Here is a 5,753-nt window from a genome sequence, read left to right on the forward strand (position 1 = left end):
GCGTTGCAACGGGTGAACAAAATCGTTACATGTACCTAGCGATGCCTCGGTCTTGCGACTTCTCCCGTTCGTGGATGGTGGTCATGTATTCCACCTAATCACGGTAAACACTTCTCCCGTTCGTCGACGGTGGTCATGTATATTCCACCTAATCACGGTAAACATGATCAATTCCATGGCGATGAGGTTGGCCATCAGCAAAAGTTTCAAATTTTTCCTAAGAGTATCAATAGTCATGTTGCAAATATGTCTGTGCCTTGCAACGGGTGAAAAACTATTATCCCCACATGGTCGCGTCCTCCTACTATGAATGAACATGTTGTCCAAGACTCAAGAATCAGGCTATGGTGATGTGGTGGAGATAAATTCTTTTGAAATTATATGCCAAAATGAGATAAGGATTAAAGGCATCTGAGAGTAAAAAGGCTACAATGTTATCATTGCCTAATTTCATATTAGCATTCACAAGTAGTCTTTTTTGTTCCTATAAAGGCAGCCTCCCTACACTGCAAGCATCAGAGTCGTTGTCTCCAAGCTTGACCTCCCTCCAGCCTTAAAGTACATCTCCAACAAATGAACAAATTTAGATTAATTGGTCTCACTTATGAGCAAGCGTTGTAGCTAGTGATGTTTATTAATGGATCGATAGTAAGCAAACCAATCCAAGACAGTCGAACAACAAAAATGAAGGAGTCAAAAAAATCAAATCGTTGTTTGAAAGTTAATTAAAATGAAAAACTAAGAACAAACCAATACTTGAGAAAGAATTGTAATGCAATTGAGGGTTCGTCTCATGTAAACCTTTTTATTTTTTTGCGGTTACGTGAACCTTTTTTTACACCATCTCAGATAAGCGTACTCGTCGAGAGCTACCAACATGTGACATGTGATGAGGCTAACTTGATGCGAACTCATAGGGATTGATTATATTGAACGACAGCCAGTTTTTTTGTGTTTCGGATCAGCCACTGTTTAGATCGGCCACATGCCATGCAGGTGTGTGTCGAGGTTTAATAGGAGCCAATGCCACGAGCCAACACCAGCATGCAGAACTCCTTTTTAGGCACAACCAGCATGAAGAGCCCACCCCGTTTAATTAGGAGCCATATAATCCGAGTTAATTACGTAGAAGCCAATTATAGCATGATGCATGTCCCCACGTCATGATTAATTTAATCGGGTCTCTTAAATCCTAGTATAACTAGTAGAACGCCCGTGCGTTGATACGGGCTGTAACGCAAATAAATAAATCAAATAAATGATAAAGGTCATCTTTAAGGTCGAAGTTTCTAGGCGTCCAAACGAGCGCCCAACACCCTCTCCGAAATCCAATTGTATGGACAGTCCGGGCTCAACCAAATTGAGCAAATATGTGAGGGAGAAATGTAGTTTTCCGGATTATCCATCATTTATCTTACTCGGTCCTACAAAAACCACCCCACGTCGCATTCCTCCCCTTTTTCTGTCAGAACCCCTCTCCTTCCTATTCGATTTCCTGTCGTGGCTGGAAATTTCGTACCGGATCTTTATCCACTAAAATCGGATGATGTCCACTTTTTAATCTCACCGACCTCGACCTCTCTCTTCGACAACATTTCCTCTCGTCCGCGGTTTCCTCTCTGCTCTTGCAGCAGGTTGGGCCATGAAGACTCCTCCCACATGAGGTGAACAAATGATAGTCATATCTACTCCCTCTGTTTCAAAATGTAGGTCGTTTAAGCGATTGTAGTGTAATTTTCCTCACGTTACGAAATTCTTCCACTTCCCCATTTTGCCCTCCCGCATCGCTCGCTCACTGCAGTTCGTCCGCACTGCTCTGAGCTCTCTCACTCGCCGCTAGCTACTAGCTCTCCCCATCACTCTCCAGCTCTCCGCACCGCCGGCGGCCCGCGTCCCCAGCCCATCGCCAGCCTCCCCTCTGCCACCCCCCCTCGATGCCGGCCTCTCCTCTGCCTCTCCCTCTCGACGTCGCCGGCCTCTACCACCACCCCCTTTCTCCCCACCACCGTATGCGCCGGTGAGTCCGACGGTGAAAAGATCGATTTTTTTGTGCTGGTGATGAGCTTCTATGCGACGGAAGCGTGCGCGGGCGCTGGATCTATGTGCGCCGGTGCTGTATGTGAGCGATGGAGGCGTTGGATGTGGAGCGGCGGACCTGGAGCGCGGCCCAAGGGGCGGATCTGGAGCACACGACCGCCGGCTGGAGCCTCTTTCTTCTCCACAACCAAGCACCGCCGGCTTGAGCCCCGTCTCTTCGCCTCTCCGGTCGCCGTGGAGGACCGCCGCGTCCAGCCTCCCTCCCTCCTCGACGGCGCCGCGTCCAGACTCTTCCACCCAAGGCCATGGCGAGCCCGCAGGAGGCGTAGCAGATCAGACCCCTCCGCCCCTTGTACCTCTGTTGTTCTTTCTCTCCACATCACATCTCAACGGTTTGTGCGGTCGTGTGCAGGCACTGTCCTCCCATCTCATCTTCTTGCGTGGTGAAGGAATGAGGCCAGGCCATGGAGAGAAAAGCTCATGCTCATGTCGATTCAAGAGGAGAGGAGGGCCATGGAGGGAGAAGCCTGCTGCTGCAATGCCTACCTCGTCGTCCTCATGGTATTCTCCAACTTCTCATGAAGTTTCGGTAGCTTCTGTTACTCATGAAGCTTATGTAGCTTCAGTAGCTTATGAATCTTCTTTAGCTTCTGTAGATTAATAAAGAAGCTTCTCATGAATTCATCACTATGAATCTTCTCATGAAGCTTCTGTAGCTTCTGTTACTCCAACTTCTGTAGCTTGTTGAACTTCTGTAGCTTCAGCTTCAGAGTAGCTTGTTAATCTTGCAGTTCCCTTGCTAGTCATGAATGTTCATTGCTTTGGCGAGGGAACTTCTGTAGCTTAGTCATGGTGCAGCCTCTGTAGTTTTGTTAAACTTCAAAAAAATTGTCTTAGTTATGCATGTGCTTCTTCATAAAATTTGTGAAGAGAAAATTTAGTGTGTGTAGCTTCTGTACTTATGAATGTGCAGCTTTTGTATCTAAAAATATTCAGCGATTCACTGATGTTTTGTCTGAAATGAAGCTGTAAATCTGGAGTCAAAATTTGTCAAAATTATCAGAAGTTTTGTCAAATTTTGAAGCATATTTTTTGACCACTGTTAAGTTTCAGTTATATTCAGTGTACTGTAATTGTTGGACATTACAGTAATTTCAGTTGTTGTTAATTGCTGTAGCATTAGGAGTAGTTTTACTGCAGTACAAGCATTAGGGGTACTTTAAATGAAGTGCTCTCTTCTCTCTATCTCTCTCCTTGCCCTCTCTTCTTGCTCTCTCTCTCTCTCTCTCTCTCTCTAACTGAAACCTTTTTCTGTCAATTTAACTGAAACCTTTTTCATTAACAGAAGCTTCTTCTCCTCTCTTCATAAACAGTAATTTGAATCATTTGAAAAGGAAACATGTTGTATGAATTTGAACCTACTGTTAATTTTTCTTACTGTTGAAATTGCAGTGCTGAATCAGATTAGGTACTCCATCTATTGTTTTCTTTTTTTTTTGCAGGAAGACAAAACGTTCAAATTGCAGCAACACTTGCTGAATCACTACAAAATGTTCAACTAGAGAGACTTGTTGTTTTCTGCTGTTTGTAGGAAGACAAAATTTCTGTAGCATGTTTTCTGTAGCTTGAATTAGTAAAATTAACTTGTGCTTGTGCGTGCAGTAATTAAAAATTGATTCAATTTCCTCTCTGATTGTGTGCTTGCAGTGGACTAGTTTAGTGGAGCAAAATTAAAATTAGTAGGAGTAGGAGTAGCTCTTCTCTCTTCTTCTCACTTCTCTCCTCTTCTGTATTCTCTCTTCTTCTTCTCACTTCTCTTTTCTTCTCACTTGTCTCTTCTTCTCTTCTTCACAATTTCCTTTAATTAAAATTAAACTAAAACCTTTCCTTTAATTAAAACTACTCCACACAAAATTAAAACTAAACTACTCCTCTCCTCTCCTCTTTCTCTTCTCTTCTCTCCAACAAGCATCTCAACAATTTTTTCAGTAAATGAAAATTTCCTTTACTAAAACCAAATGAAAATGTTCCTTTACTGGCATTGCTTGTTTGCTTGCAGTAGAGTACTTGCTTGCACTTGCAGACGACACTACTCCAGAAACCTTTTTCAATTAATTAAAATTTTCTTTTCTCTTATTTGTTTCTTCTTTCTCTTCTCTTCTCAAGCATCTTCCATTAATTAAAATGACTGATGTTGCTTCTTAGTACTGCTGCTGTTCATGTCAAAACTGCTGCTGCTTCCCTCCTGCTGTTTCAAATTGCTGCCGCTGCTGATGTTCAAGTCAAAACTTAGAGCCCCTACAGCTTTGCTCAGCTCCTAAATTGCTGCTGCCCTGCTGCTCTTTCAAATTGCTTAATTTTTTGAATTGCAGGAGAAGGCCACGGAGATGGCTGCGGATCAAACTGCTGCACTTGGGGCAGAGAAGGAGAAGGGTTGGTGATGGATCCGCAGGGGTGCTGGATCAGAAGTTGCCTGGATCACCATCGCCTGGATGATGAGGAGAAGCAGCAACGCCTGGGAGCAGCGTCGGCGGAGGAGAAGCAGGGGCTGGGAGCGCCTGTGCGGAGGAGAAGCTGGGGCAGGGCGGAGGCAGACGGCAGCGAGGAGCAGGGCGGAGGCTGACGAGAGAAGCCACGGAGCAGCGGAGGATTTGAAATCCTGGGCGGAGGAAGACGACGATGGGGATTTGAAAATAGGGGCAGCGATGTCATTTCCTGCGTTTTCACCTGGTCGGAAGGTTTTCCCCAGCGACCTATATTACGGAACAGAGGGAGTAAAGACACAATGGTAGGGGCAGATGCTAATGTAGCTAGCCGTTGCCGGTCTGCATTTTCAACTCATGTCCTGACGTGACACTTCCTTTTGTCCAGCCTCACACTGGCAGAGCTAGCTAAGATCCATTGGGGGGCCAAACATAAATATGGAAAATATGGATGTTGGGGGGGGGGGGGGGGGGGGGGGGGGCAATAAACAAATAAATATATTTTCACATATTTTATCAAAGTTGGTGGGGCCATGGCCCCCTGCAGCTTTGAACATAGCTCCGCCGCTGCAGCCTCACCTGATGATTTTCTCATGCTCTCTGAAGCAAACATTAACACTTTAGGGGGGTAGTGAGTGATTTAAGAAGTGAATGAGAAGCTAGCTTCCTCCAACAATTAAGCATACATATATATTAGTAGTGTTGAAGGCTGGCCTCAGACACAAACATGTCTATTACAGTAACCCAAAGTCATACTCTTTCTCTAGGATCTAACTAAGGGCTGCACTGCAGTGCAATGTCGCGCTATAGGCATAGTGTACGATGTTGCTTCGCTTCCACGGTCCATATTGCTCCCTCGCACCCTCCCTTATTATCTTCTTTGTGCCACCACTGCCATCTGCATAGCCTTCGTTCTACTTCTCTTCAGGGTTTCATCTGAAATGTATGGACTGAGATTCGGTGCCATAACTGCAGGTGCCTTTGTGTCGCACGGAAGCAGCGTCCGAAATGTATGAGGGCACTGGCACACACTACAAACAAAATTAATAATTACTTGGCTATTTATATCTAGTAAGTAAAACTCTACAATACCAACATTAAGTATTTTCTACTACCTTTGTTCCTAAATGCAAGATGGAACTGCAAAAATGCTAGAGGGTGTATTTGGTAACAAAAAAACACACTAAATCAAATCAGAGCCTCCAAAATGGAAGCCTACCATAAATTAGTAAA

The 5,753-nt window shown here is 44.6% G+C and overlaps 1 long non-coding RNA gene across 1 annotated transcript; it reads left to right on the forward strand.

Moving 5' to 3' along the window:
• Window positions 1–1,744: 1,744 nt before the first annotated feature.
• On the forward strand, window positions 1,745–4,901 carry LOC109778553 (uncharacterized). The gene is made up of 2 exons (XR_012190055.1): window positions 1,745–2,598; window positions 4,410–4,901. It is a non-coding gene; the product is annotated as an uncharacterized lncRNA (long non-coding RNA).
• The last annotated feature ends 852 nt before the right edge of the window (window positions 4,902–5,753 follow it).

Source organism: Aegilops tauschii, chromosome 7, assembly GCF_002575655.3.
Source record: "Aegilops tauschii subsp. strangulata cultivar AL8/78 chromosome 7, Aet v6.0, whole genome shotgun sequence".
NCBI classification, from domain to species: Eukaryota; Viridiplantae; Streptophyta; class Magnoliopsida; order Poales; family Poaceae; genus Aegilops; species Aegilops tauschii.